Here is a 13,594-nt window from a genome sequence, read left to right on the forward strand (position 1 = left end):
AATAGGTGGTTGTCAGAGGAAGGGAGATGGGGGAATGGGTGAAACAGGGGAGAGGATTAAGAAGTACAGACTTCTGGTCATAAAACAAGTCACGGGATGTAATGCATAGCACAGGGAATATGGTCAATCTCTTGAAAACTTGGTGTTGTGACAGATGTTAACTAGACTTAATCATGGTGATTGATCATTTCATAATGTATTAAAAATCACTACGTTGTACACCTAAAACTAATATAGTATTGCATGTCAGCTATAATTCAATAACAAGAATCAATAGATGCATTTATAATTGGTTTTTTTAAAAGACCAGTAATGGCTTTCCTTAATTTTCTCAAGATAATTCCATTAAGGATTTGTCAAATACATTGTATTAAACATTATCAGTATATTAAAAGTTAGCATCTCTTGAAACACTGCGGTCTTTTACAGTGTATGAGAATAAGAATGCCACCAATCAAATTATTTTTCTTTGGTTTTAAATTATTTTTCAGTTGTGGTAAAATATGCAACATAAGACTTACTGTGTTAACCATTTTAAGTGTACAGTCCAGCGGTGTGCAGTGTTCTTCTCGTCTTGCACAACTGAAACACGGTGTTCATTTAACAGCAACTCCCTGCTCCCCTTCCCTTCCAGCTCCTGGCGGCCATTATTCTACTTTCAGTCTTCATAATTTTGGCCATTCTGGGTACCTCTTCAAAGCGGTATCATACAGTATTTTTCGTGACTTATGTCACTTAGCCTGATGTCCTCATGTAGCATGTGTTAGAATTTTCTTTTTGAAGCTAGATAATATTCCACTGTATGCATATATCACATTTTGTTCATTCATTCATTCACCAGAGGCCATCTGGGCTGCTTTCCCTTTTTGACTATTGAGAGCAATGCCACCACAATAGACCCTGTTTTCAATACTTTTGGGTATACACCCAGAAGCAGAAATGCTGGATCGTATGGTAATCCTATTTTTAATTTTTTGAGGAATTGCCATACTGTTTTCTGTAGAGTCTCCACCATTTTACATTCCCACCAACGGTGCACAAGGATTCTAATTTTTCACATTCTTGCTAACACTTACTACTCTTCTGTTTTGTTTTGTAGTAGCCACCCTAATGAGCGAGATTGTCTTTGGTATGCTTACAGAATGAGTTCTGATTCGTATATATTGAGCCAGAATCTAGACGTGGAGTGACCAGTTGACTTTGTCCGTGTACTCAGCGTCCAGAACAAGTTACTAAACAAGCGTAGCTGTTGGCCGTGTATGTGGTCAGGAGGGCAGGTTGTATTAAGGGGTCAAAGGGAGAAGGCTGTCATAGGGTGATGTACATGGCTTATTCTTTACTTTTCCCCCCAAAAAGTAGGGCAAAAACTATTCCTTTCTGTTGTGATTCATTCTCATGAAATCAGGTGGAGTTCTCCCCACTTAATATCATCAACGTTCAGTGGTTGCATTTATCACATGTCACAGTGCTTTGTAAAAAGTTTTATTGCACAGGTTTTGGTACTTGAAGTTGACTACAAATATAATACTTTTTTTTTTTACTTCCTATATGGGAGTGTTCTTCTACACCATAGGGAAATACTAAGTGGATCCAAATTTGGCATAAACAGTAATGTGTCCTTGGCCCTGATGCAAACCTGGTTACTCTTATGTATGCTGTGCAACATCAGAAACGGTTGCTGGAGTGATTTGAGAGAAGAGTCCGGCCAGGGTGGAGGCATAGGTAGAAGTGCCTCACTTCCTGGCACAACTAAAAGAAGGATAACAACCAATTTAAAAACAAAAAAACAACAGAACTGCCAGAAAATCAAACTGCATGGAAATCCGACAACCAAGAAGTTAAACACTCCTCCAGACTGGTGGGAGGGGCGGAGATGGGCAGCCGGCGTGGAGAGGACACACAGCAAGGCTGTGGCTGGTGGCAGAACGGGGTGGGTGAGGGGGTGGCTGGTGGACCAGGTGAGGCAGCACCTGGCACAGCAGGCAGTGTCACATTTGCGTGTGGATAAACAGCTGGGGAGCAAGACAGATTGCACAACCCAGGGTTCCAGTGAGGGGAAGTAAAGCCTCAAAACCTCTGGCTGTAAAAATCTGTGGGGGTTGAGGCAGCAGGAGAAACTCCCAGCCTCACAGGAGTGTCAGTTGGAGAGACCCATAGGGTCCTGGAACGTACACAAGCCCACCCACCTGGGAATCAGCACCTGAAAGGGCATAATCTGATTGTGGGTAACGGGGAAGTGAGTGAAAGTGGGTGAGAGCCAAGCAAGCAGCATTGTTCCCTCTTGGACCCCTCCCTCACAGAGAGCGCCACAACGCCAGTGGTCTGGGTTGCCCCCGCCCTGGCAAATACCTAAGACTCTGCCCCTTACAATGTAACAGGTGTGCCAAGACAAAGAAATATGGCCCATGTGAAAGTACAGATCAAAGCTCCAGCAAAAATATAGCTAAGCGACGAAGAGATAGCCAACCTATCAGATGCACAGTTCAAAGCACTGGTAATCAGGATGCTCACAGAAATGATTGAGTACAGACACAAAATAAAGGAAGTGAAGGCTATGCAAAGTGAAATAAAGAAAAATACACAGGGAACCAATAGAGAAGGGAAGGAAACTGGGACTCAAATCAACAATTTGGAACAAAAGGAAGAAATAAACATCCAGCTGGAACAGAATGAAGAAATAAAAATTTTTTAAAATGAGGAAAGGCTGAGGAACCTCTGAGATGACTATAAATGTTCCAACATCTGAATCATAGGTGTGCCAGAAGGATAAGAGGAAAAGCAAGAAATTGAAAACTTGTTTGAACAAATAATGAAGGAAAACTTCCCCAATCTGGTAAAAGAACTAGACGTGCAAGTCCAGGAAGCTTAAAGAGTCCCAAAAAAGTTGGATTCAAGAAGAAACTCCAAGACACATCATAATTAAGTTACCCAAGATTATAGATAAAGAGAGAATCTTAAAAGCAAGAGAGAAGGAAAGAGTTACCTATAAAGGAGTTCCCATACGACTGTCAGCTGATTTCTCAAAAGAAACCTTATAGGCAAGAAGAGCCAGGAAAGAAGTGTTTGAAGTCATGAAAGGCAAGGACCTCCATCCAAGATTGCTGTATCCAGCAAAGCTATCATTTAGAATGGAAGGGCAGATCAAGTGCTTCTCAGATAAGGTCAAGTAAAAGGAGTTCATGATCACCAAGCCCTTATTATATGAAATGTTAAAGGGACTTACCTAAGAAAAAGATAAAAACTATGAACAGTAAAATAACAAACTCACAAGTATCAACAACTGAATCTAAAAAACAAAAACTAAGCAAACAACTAGAACAGGAACAGGATCAGAGAAATGGAGATCACATGGAGGGTTTCAGTGGGGAGGGGGAGAGGGAGAATGGGGGAAAAGGTACAGGGAATAAGAAGCATAAATGGTAGGCACAAAATAAACACGGGGAGGTTAAGAATAGTGTAGGAGATGGAGAAGCCAAAGAACATATATGTACAACCCATGGACATGAACTAAGGAGGGAGCATGCTGGAGGGAGGGGGGTGCAGGGTGGAGGGGGATAAAGGGGAGAAAAAAATGGGACAACTGTAGTAGCACAATCAATAAAATATACTTAAAAAAGAGATGGTTGCTAAAGGATACTTCATAGCCAAGGGCCTAGAACAAATCGAGTGGACGATGTCCAGCTTACATTTGGAAGTGCCACTTTTTCAGCTCTGCCCATCCCCAAATCCGAGGGTCTAGTTTCTCAAGGGACTCCTGAGTGGTGCAAAGGGAGGGTAACTCCCACTTTTCTGTAGCCTATTAGTACAGCCTGCTCTTTATTGTCTTGCTATTCTCAATGTACTCTGATTGGCTACCAGGTTATCATCTTGCTTTTTCTCATCCTCCTTTAATCTCTACCCTTCTTTTCACCTCCCCCCAAAGCTATAACATAATACATGTGAACAATCAATTCTCTGTAAAATAGAGGGTAGATGATCATTACACTTGCTTTTCTTCTCAAGCAAACTGGAGCAGGGAAAAAGCCCAGAGTGGAGTGGAATACGGCAGTGATCAGACTGCTCAGGACCTTGGGTCGTTAATTAGCCTTGTTTTACTTTGCGACTGTTAGTGCTGAATACAGGAAACGTGTAGAAAATGTATAGGAAAATACCTGATTCCTGTCACAGAAAAAGGTCGCAAATTACGTGACTTTTAAAGTAAAATAGAAGGACATTAAGGTTGCAAGCATTTGGATGCAAGATTTCTTATTTGGTTTTTAAAAACGAGTATTCGAGCTGAAAGAGACATTGTCTACAAGATGGAATTTTGAAAATCACATTCTCTTAGGGCATTAACTTTTCCTTTGGGCTCCAGATTCGTACCTTTCAGGAGCCTTGTGCTTCTGGGGTGAAAGTCACGGAACTTGTTTTTCAAGGGATTTTCAAAATGAAAGCAAACCATTTCACTCCCTGATTTACCCCGCCCACCCTTTCAAAACGCAGGTCTGCACTCCTGTCTGATGGCTTCGGGCTTCCCTTACCGCACGGGTCCTGCTCATGCGCGCCCAGCGCCAGGCGGAGCATTCTGTTGCTCTTTCAGCATAAGCAGGTCTATTGTGATATTTATCTGAATTCAAATAAGGCTAATTAAAAGAGCTGCTGACAGTTGTTGTCATCTGACTTTGACTGCAGCTTGATGGTCATTATGGGTAAATAATGAACCAGGTCTGCAAATGTAGCAGCTGCCAACTTGGGATAGAAGAACAGCTATTGCTTCCAATTTAAGGATCTATCGACCGCTTCCCTTCTCCCTGCAGATCTTCTGCAGAAAACTAATGTTTTCTGCTGCCGTGTATTGTGGTTTCAGCTGTTTCAGATATAGCCTATAATTTCCTTCTTTAATATTTAACTTAGGACATTATTAGCTTTCAGAGTTAACAACTTTTCTATTTTGTAGAAGTTCAGCTTTGTCCTTGTGTCTGCTAAACTAGCTAACCAGCTATAGTTTATTTATGTTTTTAATTTATATTATTCAGGAAACAGCTGGCCTAGGAGAGCCAGGAGTAGCTTTATGAAGATGTGTCAAAACCCTTTGCAGATGGGTGTGTGCTTGTGCTGTGTGTTTTAAGAGATAGAAACCATTTAAAGAGATAGATGCATGTCCCTTGCTTTTGTTTTCTTAAAGATAGGCATCTGCCAAATCTTAGTTTCAGCTTTTGTTCACCTCATCAGTGACTTATGAAATATTTTGATGCAACTCTCTATCAATTCAGAGGAACTGCAGTGACTTTCATTAAAATGCAATACTGAAGATATTGTCACTCCATCATGAGCTTTTCCTTGTCTTATTAGCAAGTAGGAACAGGTGCCTTAAAGGTAGGAGAAAAGGCACGTTGCATTCATAGATTAATACACGTCCTTGAAGGTTTTCCACACTTATAAAATATGGCTTCTGGACTTAAAAGTCTCATTCTGGAATTCAGTGCCAGCCGTTACCTGGCAGCGCACCCCCAGCATTTGTCCACTCGCCACGGGAAAAGGGCGATCCGCATTATGTAAAGCCCGGGGCCCAGCGGAGCTCTCTGCATCGGGAGCAGAACTCCGAGGTCTTGCTGGGAGGAAATGATCCCAAACCTGCCCCTGAAAGACAAGCCTTATTTTAAAAAATAATGATGAAAAATGGCTAATTTTTCCATGTGTTTGTGTCTGTGTTTACTTCAAGAAAAACCGACTGAACTTTGTTTATCTGGCTCCAAAACAGCACTGCGAGTGTTTGTGCTCTTCTGTTTCCAGCTCGGATAATACCAGAAACAGTGTTAACAAGGGGTTATGTTATGCTGGCTTATGTTAAACCAGATCACCCCCTAACATGTGCAGAGCCATTCATCTGTGTCACCAAAACCCAGGAGAACATCTGACATGCACCCTGAAACAGAAACAGTGATCACTTACAAATCAAACATGGCACGCTCTAAACTGATTGTGCACGGCAATCTTTTCTAGAAAGGACAACTAATTGAACATGATAAAGTGTAAAGTTAATTAACACCCTTAAATTTGTTGATTACTTTCACGGGATTATATTGTTCGTTGAGTAGCAGCTTTCTGTCCCAGCTGTCGCCTTTTTCCGCGAATGTCGCTGGTAAACAATAGAGACACCATAACAAGTCGTAAATGGTCCCTGTGACAGCAGCCCCTTGTGAGGCTGCATCTGTAGAAAATGATTAGAACAATTGCATTTTAAAGACGGCTCACATTGCAGCCCAAGTCCCATTGGTCCTCTTCCTGATCTCTTTTGATGGCAGACTGGTTAAAACATTTAAGTTCTTTTGAGTAAATTAAGTGATTTACTGTGTTTTGCTATATATCAATGAGAGTGCTTTGGTGGCAAGATTTTTACAGTGTTAAAAGACATACCTAATTTGATGTAGTGTTTAGATTTCCAACTCTTTCCTCTTTGGATTTGAAGGTCTCTTTCCAGCAGTCATAGAATTGAAAATGATCTCCTTATTCGTCACTCATAAATGGTTATTCTAAGTTATCAACACTTGTATAATAGTTTTTCTGTCAAAACCCTTGGTTCACCTTCTCAGTAAAACAGAATTGCAAATTTTCGTTCCTTGTTACAGTTAGGCCAAAGACTGACATGTTCAAACCAAGTAAATTTACTTGTTCTGTTTCACTGTTTTATAACATTTGTGTAATAGCTATGTAAAATATCTTTTCAATGCATTCTTTCATTTGAGCTTCAAAGTAAGTATGGCAAGTGTTTTTTTGTCACCATGTGCAGGTGGAGGGACCAAGGTTGAGAGGTATAACTTGTCCAAGGGTATGACCTTCGCCCCAGATCTGTTAACTCAGATTTTATGTTCTTCATTTTTAAGTCTTCGTGATAATGTCTTCATACAGGCGCACTTATGCTCATGCGTGTCTGCACAGCCGTAAGGGGAAGTCCCATTTCCCTGCGTGGAGAATCATGCTCCTCCAAGTTTGAGCTTCTGTGATATGCTAGAGAACATCGCCGGACCTAGAATTAGTTAGTATTCTTGGTAGAATTAGTTAGTATTCTCAGTCATTTTATTAATCATTAACCATTGATTTCTTCTCTCCGCCTCCCACAAGGACAGTGACCATTTGTCAGAGACGCGCTGTATGCTGGGTGCTAAGATTCCAATGGCTCACGCCCAGAAGGATCTTACCAAGGCGCACCAGAAAAATCACTGATTAGCATCAGTGCTTTATTAGAGATATCACTAGGAATGCTATAAAAATAGAGAGAGGGAGTCATGGCCATGAATTGCTTCTCAAAGTCGACATGAGTTGAGTCTTGAAAGATAAGCAGGAGCTAGCCAGGCAAAGAGGGAAGGGAAGGGACTCTCACACGAGAGCACAGCCCGGAGAGGCGTGGGTGTGTGAAGCCTCACTGCGCCCCCTGACCACTGCAACATGCTTCAGCGTCTATGGCACCGTGGTTTTCATTGCAGGGGGTAGATGAGGAAACCAGGGAAGTGGTTAGAGTTAATAACAATTTAAAAAATAAGAAACGGTTTTAGAGAGATAAAAGAGAACATTATTGCTTCTTAGGATTCAGAATGAAAGATGTATGGGTTATATAGTTTTCCTTTTTGCTGGAACATAAAACGTGCAAATGCTTCAGAAAGAATAACGTCTACTTAATGGAAGAAAATAGGAACTTGGAGACTGTGTAGAAATGGTGAGTAATGCTGAATAAATGTCTTCAGCTGCTGGTATGTTCATGTTGATGCATAGTCCGTTTTGGTTCTTAAATCAAATAAAACTGCCTGGATTGGGGGATCGATAAGCACAAACATAGGAAGGGTTGATTTAATGTGAATATTGACCTGTATTACAGGTACAAGGCTAAGATTAGCCAGGAGAGGATGTAAAGCAGGAACTGAGTTTTAACTCAATTTATCTTGAAAAAAAAATCACTCCTTTTGATGTAAAAATAAGAAGAACATTGTCCATTGCTTCATTTACTGCCTCCCTCATAAAGTTCCAAATGAGAATTTTTGGAAACGTGTAACTCAGTTCAAGGAAGAGTTATGTTCTCCTTGAGGCTGCTTTATTCCTGTCCCCAGTAGAGTTTGCCAAGGCTTCAGGTTCCTCAGATCCATATTGGAAATGTATCATCCAGGCTTGTGGTTTTATTTTGTTCTTAATTCTTATTTTCAGTTTTGTGATGGTTTTGTTCTCATAAACACGCTCATATCTGTTGTGAAGAAACATAGGATGTTATGTGCAGTGAGGTAACAGGTGGAACTCCCTGTCTGCTCATCAGACACAGGAAACCACTGGCTGGGTTCACGTTATTGTGAAATGCAGTGAACACAGTTCACAGGTGGATTCAGAACACCGATATCATCAACGTTTTCACAAGGCTACCCACAGCTGAAAGCAAGACCCTAACTCTCGGAGAAAAATTTCTCGATTCCTTTTTCACCCTCGATTTCTTTTCCCGAGAATTCATTATTCTTTCAATGACAGACCCTGAAAAACAGAAGGAAAGGGGGAATCAGGATTTCGTGGCGATTGTCTTCCTCCACCTGTCACTTGGTACCTAATGCCGCCTTTTGGCATGTGCTTCTGAGTATATATCTCTTCCCCTTAATTATAGTTTAGACCTTTTGAGGGCAAAGACTGTTTTATACCTACCATGACCTTCCATTTTGGACTTTCTGGAATAGCTGTATTTCAGATCATCTAATACCAGAAAACAGGTCCTGATTTTTGATTCCTAAAATATGCCTATTCCTTGAATCTTTGCACCTAGCACAAGGATCTTGCAGGTTGTTAAAGGCACTGAATAGATACTTGGTGACATTTTCTTCTTGGCACCTTTGTCAACTATATGTACACCCCTCCTGTAGCCTGAGTTCTGTCTTTTATTATTCATAGTTGTGTATTTGCCTTATCTCTTCTTCAGTCTCTACACAAGATACACACCCCCCACACACACTACCGTCACAAACACTAGTTTTCAAACTCCTGAAGGCAAGGATCATTTCTTCCTCATTCCCAGAGTTGAGAACCATTGAAGAATGGATTTCAAATGGTTGATTTTTTTTTTTACTGCCAACTCTAAGTATGAGTGGGAAGAAAGGAAAAAAGGAAGAAAGTTTAGATAATGGAGGCTTCTTATGATGCATATTTTAATAGGGGGTTAGGGGGAGGGCTGACCTAGAGGCTTAGATTAGACTTAAAGTGCTTCTCCACTGTAAGGTTGACCGAAATCAAACCCGACTACCGAGAGAAACCATAGACGTCTGTCCGCCACCCATTTTGAATGGTTTGGACGTTTGCCTTTTCGTTCATTTGTGCAGGTGAGGTCAGTTCTCCTTGTGCTCAGGTCACGGGGGAGAAACCCCGAGGGCATCATCCCGGGAAGGTGTTAGATAGAGCAGTAAAGGCAACCACAGGTGTTCAGACTTAATTAATGTAGTTACACGAGCAAATTCATTTTCTGATTCTTTCCCCTTGTTTGAACTATTTACATATTATCCATATAAAATGAAATGTGCCTTGGTGTTGAGTATGATTATGATAAGCGTGAGGGACTGGATGCATACGAACTTGAGAATCCCAAATTACAGAGTTTCAGAAGCTTGAAAGTAGCTCAGTGGTAATCTTGTTCAGCCATCTCACTTCATAGATGGAAACTTTGTAGAGGCCAAGGAGCGCTTCGCGACTGATGGAGTGACACATGCTTTGTCTGTGGTCCTCGACTTCTCGTGTGCGTCTCTGAGATCAGTTACCACGCAGCACCGCAGTCATCCACGTCCTTGCTTTTCTTTCTCCCGTTGCCACCGCCTCTCTCTCTCTTTGAGCAAAGACTGTGTTTACTGAGCATCCCTTACGTACCAGACACTGTGACCGTGGGGCGAAGGAGCCAGCAGAGTCACTGCCGTCATGGAGCTAGTTCTCACGTGGGGGAGACAGGCCAGAAATAGATGAGTAGAGGTGTTTGTAGGCAGATGGTACATAATACAGGCTGTGAACAAAGTTAAAGCAGGAAAAGGGGATAGGGAGGGATGGGTACCTAAAATGGTAGGGATGGGTACCTCAAATAATCTAAAATGATTATTTGATAATAAAATTATTATTTGATTGGTCAGGCAGGGCCTCTCTGAAGAGGTGAAGGTTGAGAAGAGATCTGAGTGAAGTGAAGGAAACAAGTCACGAACATCCAGGGAAAGAATATTCTGGGCAAAAGAAACAGCAAGTGCACAGCTTTGAAATGGGGAGGCCCTTGACCTGCTTCAGGAACAGCAAGGAGGCCAGGGTGGCTGGAGAGCAGTGAACGTTGAAGAGAATGGTATGAAATGAGGTAGGAGACGTAGCCAAGGGCCACATCATGTGGGACTTTGTAGCACTTAGGATTTTGTACTGAGAGGGTGGGGCGCTGTTGGGCGCTGAGAGTAGGGAAGAAACATGATGAACTAGATCATGTTTTAAAAGGACCCCCCCTATTCTATGGAGAATAGACTGGAGGCAAGAGCCGAAGGGAGGTCAAGAAGGCGGCTGTTAGAATGATCCAGGCGAGAGACAGTGATGGCTCAGTGCAGGGTGGTAGTGAGGAGAGAGAGGTTGCGTCACAGGTGTGTCACTTTTTAGGAGCAGGGGCATGGGCTGTTCATCCACAGGGCTCGATTCTTAGTTTAGTTTTGTTAAGTGAATAAAACCAAACAAGAGCAGCATTTTTGTCACTTTTCCATATACTATGCTGCCATTGAAAGGTTTCACAGGTGGTCTCCACTGTAATCTTCTTTAAAAAGGTTTTTTTCATTAATTTTTAGAGAGAGGGGGAAGGAGGGAGAGAGGGACAGAGACACCAAAGTGAGAGAGAAACATCCATTGGTTGCCTCCAGCACGTCCCCCAACCTGAGACCGGGCCTGCAACCCAGGCATGTGCCCCGACTGGGAATCAAATGGACGGACTTTTGGGTTGCAGGATGGCGCTTAATCCGCTGAGCCACACCGGTCAGGACTCCACTGTAATGGTAACATCACTGGCCAGGGACCACTTGAGAGTTTCCTCACCTGAGCCAGCCTGCTTCCATTGTCAAAGGTTCAGTCCAAGACTGCTAAGATTTAGCCAGAAAGGCTAAAATTACCCGAGAGAAGCTAACGACTTAGATAACCAAATTCTAAAGGACTCGAGGCATTATATAAGTGAAGATAAAACTCCCACATCACCAGCTCAAGTTATAAAGTAGTAAGTCCTTATATTTTAATAGCATCTTATGTTTTATAGTATGTGTTCATACGAGGTCTGCCTGGAAAAATTCAGGCCATTGTTAATATAATGAAAACTGTTTGTGTGACATCAGTGTAACCTGGCAGCCAAGGAGAGTGGACTGGAATGTGCATGTGTGAACAGTGACGACTTCACTGCACTAGTCAGTGGGGGGTGGTAGACACCACTGAGTGAGCATGTGTACTGTGTGGCCATCGCATGCAGAATGACTGAGCAAGTAGAGCAACAGATCTGTGCCATATTTTGTGTTTGGCTTGAACATTCCCTGTGCAAACTATTTGGGTGATTCAGAAGGACACAGCTATGAGCAACTGGTGATCGGCAGCTTCATCATGACAATAAGCCCACTCATGCATCACGTCTCTTGCAGAGCTTTTTGGTGAAACATCAAATCACCCAGGTGACCCAGCCCCCCTACAGCCCAGATTTGGTGCCCTGTGACTTCTGGCTTTTCCCAAAACTAAAATCACCTTTGGAAAGGAAGGGATTTCAGAACTTTGATGAGATTCAGGAAAATATGATGGGGCATCTGATGGTGATTGAGAGAACTATGTGAGGTCCCGAGGTGCCTACTTTGAAGGGAACTGAGGTGTCATTCTTATGTACAGTGTTTCTTGTGTCTTCAATAAATGTCTCTTTTTTCATAGTACATGGCTGGATAGTTTCTGGACAGACCTTGCATATCCACAGCCGCTCTGTGAAGAAGTTATTAATTAATACTTTCCCCATGTTTTTATACTGAGACTCAGAGAAGCTAAGTAATTTGTTTATAATAACAGCCAGCAAGTGGCACATCCCCTGACTGGAAACTCCATTCCGGACCCTTTACTCCTTCTACCAGGTTCATAAATTTGTTTACTGAACAGCTAGCTATTGCATGTACCCAGCACACGATAGCGAACAGGAATGCTCACATAAACCCCAGTGCTGACCTTGTAAGAGCTGATAGTGTAATGGAGGAATCGGGTAACAAAACCAAAGATTGTAATAAAGTTCAGTCAGTATTGTGTTGTAATAGAATTAAGCACTGGATGTACTTTGGGTTTATGTATACAATTACTAAAATAAACAGCAAAATAAATATTTCCCCCAGTGTTCTAGCAGCTGCCTGAGTGTGTATTTCATGTTTTTTAAAATTAATTGTGAGAGAGAGACAGAGATCGATTTTGTTGTTCCACTTATTTTATCCATTCATTGGCTGATTCTTGTATGTGCCCTGACCAGGGATCGAACCCACAACCTTGGCATATCAGGACAGTGCTCTAACCAACTGAGCTGTATGGCGAGGGCTATCCATGTTTTTCTATTTGGGGAAATGGACTTGAATTATTTAAAATTGCATGACAATGTAGTAAGTTTATTTATTGTTTATTATTTATAAACATTAAAATGTGTACAATGTATTCCGTAATCTGTAAGAGTCTTACATAGCTTAAGAGTCCCAGGTTTCTAGATGTTATTTTCTAAGCTCAAAATGGTTGCACGTATTTTAGGATAATTTAGGTCTTAATTTTGCCTTTGCAGTGGGACTAGGCTTTGATAATGTTGTATGGGCAGAGGTATGTGTATGGAAAGGTGAGATCTGGTCCCAAGGAATGCCGAAACTTTAGAATTAGCCAGTTTAGTCAGCCCCTTACAGTGGAATATAGGCTATGATTAAAATAACTAGACCACCACACTGAGAGCAAGAAAGAGAGGAAATACTGTAGACCTCTGGATGAAAAGATGAAGTATTCTTTCTTTTGTGGACTTCTCTTGCTTAAGTAACTTATTTCTTCTTTTTGAAATATGTGTTTGAACAAGTGAGAAAGTGTACCTGTCAAAAGGTTAACCAGCTGAGAACCATTGTCAGCATTAATTTTTCCTTTAATAAATGACTCTGTGAAGCTATTTAGCAGTCTGTAATCTAGACACCAAGCAGTTGACCTGTGATGGGTAGTGCCGAGTTTGTCTGTAAGCTTTGATTTACATTGTCCACCTAATTTCCCTGGGTCAGATCAACAGGATTAGAAGTAAGGGCGGTTCTGTGGTTTGGACAAGAATGGCTTTAGAAATTGAGAAAACTAATTGTGAAACATTAATGATCTACCATCTTGCGGAAGTAAATTAGAAACTAAGAAAATAATAGTCACTTAAAAGTCAGTGTTATCAGAATATTCAAATGACACAGATTGGCTAATTAAAAGCATTGGTTATAATTGGGGTTTTAGACATAATGAATTCCAAAATGCCTCTGAAAATATTAGGAAGTAATGTAATTTTACCATATGTGTGAGCACCCCAGGCTTGCATAGCGTGTGGATACTCCCTCTTCCAAAATTGTCTGGCTAACATAAC

The 13,594-nt window shown here is 41.6% G+C and overlaps 1 protein-coding gene across 1 annotated transcript in view; it reads left to right on the forward strand.

Annotated features, from left to right (window-relative positions):
• The window catches only part of HIBADH (3-hydroxyisobutyrate dehydrogenase), a 98,944-nt gene that overhangs the window by 69,687 nt on the left and 15,663 nt on the right, over positions 1–13,594 (forward strand). The gene's annotated exons all lie outside the window — the stretch shown is intronic.

The sequence above is a fragment of the Phyllostomus hastatus genome, unplaced genomic scaffold (genome assembly GCF_019186645.2).
Source record: "Phyllostomus hastatus isolate PE091 unplaced genomic scaffold, TTU_PhHast_1.1 phas_scaffold_78, whole genome shotgun sequence".
In the NCBI taxonomy this organism is placed as follows: domain Eukaryota; kingdom Metazoa; phylum Chordata; class Mammalia; order Chiroptera; family Phyllostomidae; genus Phyllostomus; species Phyllostomus hastatus.